This window comes from Sceloporus occidentalis, unplaced genomic scaffold (genome assembly GCF_023333645.1).
Source record: "Sceloporus occidentalis isolate IW3139 unplaced genomic scaffold, rSceOcc1.0.p SCAF_11, whole genome shotgun sequence".
In the NCBI taxonomy this organism is placed as follows: Eukaryota; Metazoa; Chordata; class Lepidosauria; order Squamata; family Phrynosomatidae; genus Sceloporus; species Sceloporus occidentalis.
Window position 1 is genome coordinate 13,053,227 of NW_028316991.1, and position 13,638 is coordinate 13,066,864.

A 13,638-nucleotide genomic window follows, 5' to 3' on the forward strand; every position below is an offset into this window, starting at 1 on the left:
CTTGTGAGTGCCACTATTTGCACAAAACATTTATTGCTGATTTTTTTACTGCACTATTGTGTTGTATTTTGTTTTTTGTTTATTTACACGAGCGCCCCTAGGTGGATATCATCATTTGGAGAGTGTCGTTTAGGGCCGTAGCTGTGAAAGTAAATAAGGAAGGGGAGTATTTATTTTATTATTATTGATAAACCTTTTTCACTATTAGTTCTTTCCGACGCAGGGAGATGGGTCTCAGGAGACATCTGCGGCTAATGAAATCTTCACTTGTGTCTGAAGTCTAGGTAATGTTTACACCAAGAGTGGGAAACATCCTTTTCCATGTTATAGTCCCAAACATCCTGCATTTGCAAACAATGCAGTAATAAAAAAAAAAGGGGCTTAGGTTATAAGAGGGGGAAATACTCAACATCAATACATTGTTCACCCCCCGGGTTAAGACATTATCCTCACTGGCAGGATGAGATCGATGCCCTATGAAAGATCACAGCGTGTCCTGAGAGGAAGCATTGCGTTGCCAGCTGATGCCTCCTAGAAATGGCACGGGTTACTGCCATGCTGCTCAGCCGTGGACTTCTGCCCATCACCAGCTCCCAGCACAGGACATCCCCTTCATTCATTAACATCCTAACACCTGTGTAAATATGTATACATACACACATACATGCATCCATACACATGCATGCAAACACTTCTCCCCCAAGCTGCCTGGATGCCTGCGATGACAGACACTCTTTGGTTACCTCTTTTGATGGCCATAACAGCTGTGACCTCTGGTGTCAAAAATATATCCTGGAACGCACACAGATTAACATCATGCAGAGGGACCTCATATAACCCACAAGCACTACAAGTCAGGACCATTTCAGTCATTGGGGGAAACTGTACTTATAACATAAAATTCTCTACCATACACCTCGATGACATAGTAACGCAATCTGTGACGATGCATAGAATGAGCTAAGAAAAGGCGGGGCGCCCAAACTCTAATCCCGGCTCTGACGAGGGTGGCTTGCATGGCTGTGTGGTTTGGAGCACTAAAGATTCCATCTTTGATGTTAATTATGTCCTGTTAAGCATCACAAAATTAACTAAAAATCTGTACTGCCATCCTTTGTGCAACATAATCTGCCAGCAGCTGCAAGAACATTAAACTTCTTAAAGGAGCTAAAATATTTGCAGTAAAAATCAATACCTACGGTACATCCATATGACAGGGGTCTCCGTTAGGGTCGAAGAAATTTACTACCTTTCAGCCATTGTTGGATTACAACTCCTATCGCCCTGAATCAACAGATAGACGACAAGGACTAGAGGCCAGCGGGTCGTCCAACGCTAAGGAAATCCAACAGATACTGTACACAGCAATGGCTTACAATGAACAAAGCGCAGAGCGAGTCCCGTGTTTAAATAGGTTTCTATGTATACATGTACAGACCACATACTGAGATTCATCTCATTCCAGCTTTGGGCATTGCTGGGAAAGAAGTGCGTGCCAACAGATAAACACGGCTCGGTTGTCTAGGTGCTTTGACTCCCACCAAAGCAGGAGATTGCTTCTCTCTTTATATTTCTATGACATTTACCTTCCTGATCCATGCTGAAGTCACCAACCCGCCAAGTTAGCCCACTCGGGAGTGCAGTCGCTGTGCAAGCAGGTCCAAAACCACTACGTAGTTCTCTAATATACAGCTTTATAAAAGCAACTAAGGTTGTTTGTGTGAGTTACTGATTAACTCTACTAGCTTGAATATTCTCCTATAGACCAAATGACGAGGACGAGAGCCTCGGGGAGTTTATTAATTAAACTTCAGAGATCATTGGTGAATTCACACAGATTTAAGTGTGCCACATGCAGCCGTCATAAAGTATATGGAAGTCAGTGAGCGGATATGGATCTTCCTCACCGGTGATGGAACCCCCTGCACTGCACTCCAGGATTGGCCATAAGTTTGGGATGGCAGCCAGGGGGAGGAATTTCCAACTCAAGCGATTTGCATGAAGTAACATCCGGCTCCAATACGCATTTTACATGAATAGGGCTGGAGTCCTCCTTTAAACTAGATTTTAGTAGACACTTTAGGTGCAGTCTGCCTTCAAATCTTCTTTCTGGAGACCTTCATGTCTAGCGACGGCCGCACTGAACAGAAAGGTTTAGAGGCTTACTGTAGGTTTAAAGATACCTTCAGAATGACTAAGGAAGTACAACCATTTAATTTAAAGAGGATGTTCTGGAAAATATTTCTAAGAAGCCAGGGTTTCCCCTTCAGCTACATCCACTCCAGCAGAAGAACATATCTTACAAAACAGTGTCAGCTCTGTGGCATCTGTTGTGGCCACTGAAAACAATAGCAGACCAGCAAACACTTTTCTCCCGACGTGCGGCCAGCTGTGAAGGTTTACGCCTTCCTACTTTGAAAGACAAACACTACAAATAACATCTGGGCTTTATGAGTCAACGTGATACACTTCCAGACAATACCAGCCTTATTAGGCCAAAGAGATTACCGACTATTGTACAGACGCCACGTGATGTTCAGAAGATTGTAATACTTTTTAAAGCAGTCGGCATAAGATGTAGCATATGAAAAGCTTGAGGGGGTCTTAAAACACTATTCGTATCGTGCTTGCTGCATAGCGAGCCGTCACCATCAGAAGAATTCCCCAAAGCTTTTACCAAAATAACTGCTGTTTTGGGTTTAACACGGAAGCTGCATTTAACTTGAAGGTTCAGAAGACTTAGCTTCTGGTGATCAATGGTCTATAATCTATAAGCATGTCCAAAGACAGTAGCTGCGGCCATTTAACTGGGTTGTATAGTATTCACTAAACAGAGCACCGTAAAGGGCTCCCAGAACAATGGGAACACTTTGGACGTGTATCTGCATGCTGATTGGCTCAGACATTCATACATCTGAGCAGAGAGAGGTCCTTTAGGTTAACCATCCCTCCACTAATACACATGCACCATATAAGAAATATCAACCTTATAAACATAAAAAACAGCCCACTTAAAAGTCTAATGTCTAACAAAACAAAAAATCCGCTGGAGTTACTGACTCTTCTTGGCAGCGCTCAGGAACTTTCCCATAACAGAAAGCATTTCTACATGCGGACCGAGCATTTCTGTCTGCAAATCTGTGCAACCGCATTAACCACAAATTTGAGCCTTTTCCCCGTAACTACTTTTCCCATCTAAAGTAATATAACAGCTAAGATATGACTTCATTGGATCAACATTCTACTGAGCGTGTACCACCCAGCTCACATTATTGTTATCAGCGAATGAGACTTTAAAGCAGATGGTAAAACCGAAACAACCCACAGCTCCATGCTATACTGTAAGGGCTGAAGCAGGGAGAGCTCATTCACCGCTCCGTTATACATACAGAGCTGGAAAAGGCTGCATGATGCCCAGGGTTAGGAGGTGGGCATCTAGACATGGGTTGGTGTCTGTGTGTTCTGTCAATCCAGATGCCAATAGGCAAATTTACGGACAACTTTCATTTCCCCCAGTGGATGCCCTTCCTGGCCTTAACTGCTAGAGGCAATCATCATTTTGCCAGGTAGCCTTAGCCATGAAATCAGAGCAACTGGGGTTAAAAAAGGAAGGAGTGCTAGTCGGACTGATGTTTTAGATCAGTTAAGGCCGATGACGCTTATCATGGTACTTTCTTTGCCAGTAGATTTAATCCTGCCACACGTTGAGTTCCAATATGCAATTAAGAGGCTACCTCAGCGAAGACATAGAAGCTCTAGATTTGCTTCAGGGATAAAACAAAGCATATCTCTACCGCAAATGCCTGTAAATGAACTACAGCACACCTAGTTTAAAGACTTTATCCAAACTCAGCGCCAGGCACAAGCCCTTAACCTTCTGTGGTCGATTTACGTGAAGTATCTGGCTTAAAGGAGCTTTATTCATGAACACTCACATCTGTAAAGGTCACACGCACATTTTCAGCTACCATGTATGCCCAAACACCATGGAAACAGAAATCAACGTTGTTTTCACCATATCGCGGAATATTACATTCTTTCCAGCAACTGAAGGAGCAAAAGAAGCCATATGTAAGCACTGTGGCTCACTGAAGGTCCCGACAATAAAGGGCATACATTTCATTATTTAGGAATACAAATTTTACTGTTTTAGGCACCACAGATGAAAAAACTGTTAAATGTATAGTAAAGAAAGCAAAAACTTCTTAGATGTTTATTTCTGTACACTCCAGCACTGTTTGGAACAATTGAGAAGAAATGGCCAAATCATGGAGGCCAACCAGCTTCTGGGTGGGTCCTATATTCATACCGGCGGCTTCCAAATCTTTGTTCTAATTCATACTGATCTCTAAATATGCTTTTGTTATCTTGTAACAGCTGCGAAAATGTATACAAATTGTATAAATGTATCTTTCATTTGGATCTAGATAAGCTCACGCTATGCTAAATATGCCCGGAGTCTTCAATAACCGCGCTTTAGGAATAAAATAGACAGGACGGAGCGTATGAACGGGAAGCGCTGGTTACTGTGGAAAGCAGCTGACTGAAGGATGACAGCAGCGTTATAATCCAGCCATGAGTCAGAGGCTGGGTGGAAAGCAAGCGTGGAGCGTTAACCCTGCAGACGAGGGGACACCGGACCGCGTTACTCACAAATTATAATCTCCACTGGCATGAAGGTAACGATTACTAAACACTCCTCGCTTTGGTCAGATTTTGTCCCCTTTATCCTCATTCTTTAAACACGGCACACAGGGTTGTGGGACTTAATTTCTACCTTTTTATACATATACACCTAGCTCACCAATATATGTATGTGTATATACGTTCAAGGCTAGTCACTCACAAAGGACGTGTGATATCCAATTCCCAGTCGCGTGCAGCTTTTATGGTTTTTGCATAAATGGACGTGATGTGTGGGTTTACCCCTCATAAAATGTTAATTCACACATTAACGTTGCCTGTGAAATCCTGTAGCCGCGTCACGCAATCGCTGTTAAAATGAATATTACGCCCCAGAACAGTGAATGCGGAAGAGAGAACACCCGATGCAGTATTGCACAGCACAGAACACGCAGGTGGATCCTAGTGTGCGAGTCTCCGCTGGATTAAAACAATGCCGACAGTTTCTATTTTTTCTGCATCCGCATCAACCTGTAAAGTTTTTCATGAAACTACACACACGACACCAGGTTGGACTCCATTTACAGTAAAGCAGTGCTGACCTGGAAAGAGCGGACGAGGACGGACTGATTCAAAGGACTGTCTGTACAGACAGAAGTGAGCGACAGTCTTACTAAAGCACTATGGGCTAAATTTGGGGACAGGGGGTCATTTATACCATAAAAAAACCACTTGCGTGTTACGTGTGCGGCGAGTTGCTCTAGCCATGAATTCCCTTTTCCACACGACTGATCTATGTTACTTTCCAGTGCGGGAATTAGCAAAATGTGGATGAGACCATACATTATATGGTTAACCACCAGTTGCCATAAATACTCTAGTAGTTGGGCATTCTGCTGCGATTGTCATCGTTTCTCAAAAATAACCAAGTGAAAAGCTTCAGTTTTGGCAGGGCCGAGGAAACGGAAAGTTCCACACATTTCCCCCCCCCCCAAAACAAAGACTTGAGTGTAGCAGGGTTAGGAGAATTTGCAGCGGCTTAGCCATTCGTACAGAAAATACGGAAAAAAAAACAAAAAACTTTCCGCATATATACACAAGCCGTGAATTTATACACATAGCCACCAGACTGGTACAGTTTGTTCAAAACAGATAATACTGACGTGGGATATGCTGCATTCGCAAATTAAGAAAGAAAATTGAAAACTATCCCTTTAGGGAAATCCAAGCATCCCCAGAACAGAATTAGGAAGAAATGGATTGCTGAAGAGCCACTAATCTTAACAATAATAAGGAACGAGTCAGGGGATGCACTTCATTTGCCAATATATAGAAATTACTGTTGGATTGTAAAATTACCGTAATGCCAAGACGGGCCTTCAATACCTGGCAAGGATAACACATACAGGGAGAGGAGTAATGGCACAGACATGTTAGGTCTATGCTTTGTAAAAAGAGAGGGAAATTGTTGCACAGCCTGCTGGGAGTTGTTACAACACAGATGATGAGGCTCTGTTGCCCAGTCCTGCTCAGACAGCAAACAAAATGAGAGCCGTGACAACCAATTCCACCAAAAACCATGCGAGTTACTCAAAGAAACAGTTTGTGTGATTTGTTTCCTGACTGTCGGAATAGTTAAGTAAACCTAGAGAGGAATGCGTTGAAGTAGGCTAGATATGGATCATCCAGAACATTTACACGCAACAAACTGGTAGAGTTTCACTGCAGACTGAAGAGATGTACTAACTGCTTTCCACTCTGCACATCATAAGAAATAAACATAAATCGGTGGAACTACTAGGAGACTTACTCATTTGTTGTGTTCGCCTCTTAGATGTTCTGAGTTATTCATTTAACCCAAAAAAGAACATGCGCGCACTCGAGTCTCCCACATACGAAAGGAACAAAAGCAACCAAATACCAGGGATGTTACTAAGGCTGAAACGTTGATTTTGTGCTCTCAGCCCCTGCCGATCTTCAAAAGGTTCAGTCCCACGTAGCAACAAATGGCTGGTTTATCCAAACCTTGCGCTCACGTGTGGCTTTTAAGTGGTATTTTCATTATATAGTGTATGCGTATGACATTCAACCTCAAATATATACGCTCTAGTGTTAAAGTAGCGGACATGTGCAGAACGCCAGAAATGGGCGAAGCGGGCAAGGTCCGGCAGACTTATCCACAACGTAACGTGGATTTATATCGCGGATTAAAAGCATTCAGGTCCTTTAAAAAACATACAAATGCAATAGGTAGCCGTGGACAGATTATAGTGATCAAGGATTTTGGGAGATTTTACCTGGCCTTTATACCGGAGCCTTAATCATTTTGCACGGCTCCGGTATAAAGGCCAGTACTCATAAGATCGTGAAACTGGAACCGGTACAGAACCCCGAAGCCTGGAAAGGGCAGCCACCCATTTACGGTCAAAGAACGGCTAATCGCTGGATTATCGGATGTATCCAAAATCCCACAGCAACAAATCACGCCTTGAAAATATTCTCGGGCACCTGTGCAAGCATTCATAGACGATTCCCTTTCTTCATCTACACATACATTATACATTCTACGACCTCAGCACCAATTTGGCAGCCGAGACGCATATTAATTTCTCAGGACTTGAACAAGAACATCAATGACTTGCTTGTGGACCCCTCTAACACCGATAAGGGGCTGCAAAACTCCAGAACATACAGCGATTCAGACTCTCAAAGGCAAGAGCTATACTTTGCGAGCACTTATTAACTCTTAATGCAAACCGCCACACGCCGATACACTGCGGGATAGGTACTCTGTTTCAGAATGCAAATTAAATGCTGCATTATGTCGTTATAGCATCGCAAATCTTCCACCCCATCTGACAGATCGCACCATCAAAATGACAAGGTCAGTGCACAACCATGAAAATAAAATACTACCAAGGGCAAGCCTATATTTATTGGAACTTACGGCAAAGAGCACTGGGGGAAACGAAAGCAAAAGCAAGTCACGGGGCAGGATATACGATCACCTAATCTCAGTGAAAATGTAATCCACCTCCCCCGTTTGCACAATAAAACTGCACGATATGTTTGTTTCTTATAACCAGTTATATGGAACTATAAACAAAACCGGTTACATGGGACAAAATACACTAGAACTGCACATGATGAGAATACAGTACAAGACTAGCCGGCCAGCCGCTGATCTGGAAGAGAATGGGAGTTGTGGTTCTGTAATAGTTACAAGGCTATTAGCTGCTGTCGATAGACTGCGACATAGCTCTTAAAACACTGGCCTTTAGAAACAAGTTAATAACAGTTGGATAGACAAACGTAAGGAAGCACACTGTGGACAGTTATATGAATATTACAGGGTCCAATAAGTCATACTCTTGATCCAACTACTCTGGGGCCTCCAGTAGCCAAACATATCAGGAGTATCAATGTATAAAAACTAAGCTTGTGACATAATGGTATAAACAGAACTAGCGCCATTTAAACATATGGATGGGATAGTACCATTAATTAAAGTGGGGTTTACATAGCTTTAGGGGCCTTATGTTCAGAGTTACACTGTTGTGCATATTTGGTAAACAAGGCAAATCTGATGAAGAATACTTAATTATCACAAAACGCGCCCACTCTTGGACACCTTTACAGATAACTGCTATTCTCTCATCCGATACGATGGTTGTGATCACAGAATGTGCCGAGCGGCTGATTTAAAGTGACACTGCAGTCACCGCACACACATGAATGCATGACAGCTGAGTAACCCCTCGTAAAATGCATAGAGGGATGTACTTTCATATGCATTCTCTGCTGGTGGGGCTGACGGGGACACCAGACTGTTCATTTAAAGCCCAGTCATTACTAAGGTTGAATTTAGATCCTTTTAGATATAAGTAGATCTGGTATGGGGTATTTTAACACAACGCAGCGATGCAGATACAAATAGTGTATTACGAAGCCTACACACTGTACCTTTCTGATAGAGGTTACTATTTCCTGAACTTCAACACAACGTATTTAACAGAAAACGACTACACAGTCAACAAAAGTCTTCTTATAACACAGGCTATGAAGAAGTGGACAGACAGTAAAACGCTGCTCTGAGCCGTAAGAATCTGCCAACCTTCAGTAACTTTTTGTAGAAAATTCTAGATTACACTAAACACGTTTCCCCTGCCTGCTTCTGGCTTTTATAAGGACAATCTGCGAGTTCTCACAAACACAAACTTATTCCTTCCCAGGTCTTGGAAGTAAGGAATGACGTAGCCATTTGGAACGCTCTAACCACAGATGACTAACTATCCAGAATAATAAATACATATGACGCTATAAAAACGACCTGCAGGACGAACGTACCATAAACATGTAAATGCCAACGCTGACACATTGAGATTGCACTCATACTCAGATTATGAGTATGAGTGATGAATCTGAAAACCGTGGAGCTGACCCGCAAGTCTTGAGCGACGTGATACGCTGATAAAAAAAAAAAGCAACCAACATGAGAATAATGGTAATTCCCCAACGCAGTATCAGGTACCGTTTCCATGTTTTAACACGTCCCAAATCTTACTTATGTATGAGCAGAAAAACGGTACAAAAAAGGTCATAAACATAAAGCTGAATAAAACAGGACCTTCTTCTAAATTGCAACACATTGCAGACAATTAGAGTTACAGTTACTGAACGGATTTCCTTACTGGGGTTGACGGCATCAACTTTTCCCAACACGACACGCAGCGCTTTAAATCCATACAAAGCAGATCGCATCATGCCCCAGCCGGGCTTAATAATTAACACGCAAAATACATACAAGCAGATTGTTCTTCAGCCCTGGCAGCCAGACACAAAGTACCAACCAGCCCCATACACTTCCCAATCTAGCCTGGCAACCGGATAACCTACGATGAACCCCATAATGTGGAGGGGAACTTTTATTATAGCCTCCTGGCTTCCATCCAAGTATCCCACAGTATGCTATCTCTCCAGCAGCTGCCACCCATGAGCAGACACCCCATCTACCACCACAGTCCAGAAATACATTTTTAGGCCACCTGGCTCACTTCTGCCCCCTATCTCAAGTTATTAAGCAAACATGTACCCCAAAAACTCAACACCCCCCACAAAATCTAAGGGCTTTGTGGGCTCTTAGGAGCACCAGATCCTCTGTCCACTTCCAGTAGATCCTATCCTGTGGTGGGCAGCCAAGGTTTCACGCCCCACAGAATAAAGCCTCCGTCCCCATTAATGACCACCGTGTGAGCCCCTGGCAACCACCCACGACCGCAACCACCACCCACCCGTGTAACAAACCCCATAGCCCTCACTTTTACAGCAGCCCTCACCTAACTAGCAGGCGTGTTCCTTGACTCCTCCAAAAAGCGGGTTTCCTCAGCTACCAAGACAGACAATCAGTATGAAGCGGCACGAACAGCAGGAGATACAGCCCCGGTGTGAACCACCCACCTCGAGCAGCCGCTGTTCCGGACCCCGGAGCCGCTGTCTGAGCCCATCAGAGAAGCGGAAGTGAGAGCGCCAGTGAGGAGGGGGGAGGGGGAAGCAGGAGCAGGGAGGGACGCGCGCTCCCGAGGATTTTAACAGTCACTACGAGAGACAGCACGATTCAGTGACGTCACGCGCGCTCGCGAGAATCCGACGCACCCTCCCACATAGTCAAGCGTGCTGCGGAACAACGCGGGGGCGCGCATCGTGTTTGTCGGGAGAGAGCATGCAGCATGTGACGTCACACGCTTTCCTGCAGGTTGAAAAATAACAGCGGTGGGTGCGCGTGTCTCTGCTGTGTAGTAGTGATGGGAAGTTCGGATCATTAAAGTGAATCGGATCATTTCGATTCGTTCACTGAAATGATCCGATTCATGATCCGGATCTTCGGATCACTCAGTGTGTCTGCACGGAGTTACTGTTTTCCAGTAACTCCGTGCAGGCACACTAACGATTGGCCCCGCCCCTTTCATTATGAATCCTCCCCCCTGCCTCCAGTGATGTCAATGAAGGCAGAGAGTCGTTCAAAGATTCGGATCTTACAGGGATCCGAATCTTACAGTGATCCGGATCACTGTAAGATCCGGATCATTGTAAGATCCGGATCTTTGAACGACTCTCTGCCTTCATTGGCATTCTAATCATTCAGAGAATGTACCATACTGTTATAAATAATACATTAATAATCACTGCCCCCAGGATTTACATCCCCCTTTACCTGCAACTGCACCTTAAGCTAACTTTATTAAATTAATTAAATTAACCCTCACCATTAAATTAACCCTAAACACCCCATCAACCATGACTGCCCTAAAATTAACCCTTAACACCCCATCAACCATGACTGCCCCTAAAATTAACCCTTAACACCCCATTAACCATAACTGCCCCCAAATTAACCCTAAACACCCCATTAAGCATAACTGCCCCCAAATTAACACTAAAGACCCCATTAAGCATAACTGCCCCCAAATTAACACTAAAACCCCATTAAGCATAACTGCCCCCAAATTAACACTAAAGACCCCATTAAGCATAACTTCCCCCAAATTAACCCTAAACACCCCATTAAGCATAACTGCCCCCAAATTAACCCTAAACACCTCATTAAGCATAAATGCCCCTAAATTAACCCTAAACACCTCATTAAGCATAACTGCCCCTAAATTAACACTAAAGACCCCATTAAGCATAACTACCCCCAAATTAACCCTAAACACCTCATTAAGCATAACTGCCCCTAAATTAACATTAAAGACCCATTAAGCATAACTGCCCCCAAATTAACCCTAAACACCTCATTAAGCATAACTGCCCCTAAATTAACACTAAAGACCCCATTAAGCATAACTGCCCCTAAATTATCCCTAAACACCCCATTAAGCATAACTGCCCCCAAATTAACACTAAAGACCCCATCAACCATACCAATTTATTAGGTAATTTATCTGGAGTACATGCAATTAATTTAGGGGCAGTTATGGTTAATGGAGTATTTAGGGTTAATTTCAGGGGCCGTTATGGTTAATGGGGTCTTTAGGGTTAATTTCAGGGGCCGTTATGGTTAATGGGATCTTTACGGTTAATTTCAGGGGTAGTTATGGTTGATGGGGTATAAGGGTTAATTTTATGCTGATGACTGAGGGTTAATTTCATTAATTTAATAAAGTTAACTGTAGGTGCAGTTATAGGTAAAGGGGGGCAAACTCAGGGGAATCTAAATCCTGGGGGCAGTGTGAACATTATTAATGTATTTATTTATAAAAGTATGGTATCAGTGATATTCTCTGAATGATTCGAATCTCTGTAAGATTCGGATCCTTGTAAGATCCGGATCCCTGTAAGATTCGAATCATTCGACTCTTCGGATCATTCGACTCTTCGGTTCATTCGACTCTTCGGATCATTCGACTCTTTGAACGACTCTATGAGTCATCGTTCCTGTGTGAATTAATGAGCTGTAACCTGACCCCAGAGTGCTCTGCAGATGACTCACAGCTCTAGGATCAGGTTACAGCTGCATGATTCACAGACTGAACCGCTACAAACGAATCGTTCAGTCTAGTGAACCGACTCATCCGGATCACTAAAAAGAACCGGATCAAATGAACGATTCGTTCATGATCCGGACATCACTACTGTGTAGGTTAGGTTGCCAGGCGCCGGCAGTTAGAAGGAGAACGAGAACGAGAAAAAAAAACGGCAGCCGTTAAAGCGGAAAAATGTAAAACATATACATGCTAATGCATTTCACCTGCGGTAATACTTTGTTCACCGTACGGTCGGTTTTTAGCGGTTAGTGGCCCGGTTGGTGAGTTTGTCAGAGGGCTGTCAAAGAAAGTATTGCACAGCAATAAACAGGGGTTATAGGACTCGGTTTAATGCCAACCTGTGAACCACTCGTTAAAAAGGACACACCAGCCGTCTTATGCCTTTCATACAACCAGGGCCGGACTGGGACTGAAAAGCAGCCCTGGAAAAATTTGGAGACCAGCCCCATATAGTTTATCTCACGGTGAAGCTCTTATACCCACACGCACCCCTTATACATACCCGAGTCACACTATGTGCAATTCTTTTTATCTCATTATTTGTATTAAAATGCCAGAAAGCAAAAGTGTTAAAAGGCCCTAATAAATTAAATACATTACACATAATAGGATCAAAACATTTACTACTGCGAACATTGTTAGATGAAAGAGTTCCATTTTATTTAGTGGAACAAAACACTGATCACATTATTCTTCACGATATTCTGGTAAGAAACTTTTATTTCTTTATTAATTCATGTAGACTATTTTTTTCCATATTTAATAAAAGCTATGATTGAGACATATTTGGTTTTTATTTCCTTTCATTTGACAACCTACCCCCGAGTTATGCACCTCTGCCCCCAGGCTTGCCACTTTGCCCCCCTGATATGCCTTCTAACCCCCTATATGCCACTCTGCCTCCAGAAATGCCTTATACCCCCTATATGCCACTCTGTCCCATGATATGCCTTCTAACCCCCTATATGCCACTCTGCCATATAGGGGGTTAAAAGGCATATCATGGGGCACTCTGCCTCCAGAAAAGCCTTATGCCCCACTATATGCCACTCTGCCTCCCTGATATGCTTGATACCCTCTCTTTATACCCTCACTCTGCATCCAGAAATGCCTTATACCCCTATATGCCACTCTGTCCCATGATATGCCTTCTAACCCCCTATATGCCACTCTGGCATATAGGGGGTTAAAAGGCATATCATGGGACAGAGTGGCATATAGGGGGGTATAAGGCATTTCTGGAGGCAGAGTTGCATAAAGGGGGTTAAAAGGCATATCATGGGGCACTCTGCCTCCAGAAAAGCCTTATACCCCCCTATATGCCACTCTGCCTCCCTGATATGCCTCAACCCTCCTATATGCCACTCTGTCCCATGATATGCCTTCTAACCCCCTATATGCCACTCTGCCATATAGGAGGTTAAAAGGCATATCATGGGACATTTTTGTTTACTTTATATGGCAAGCCGAT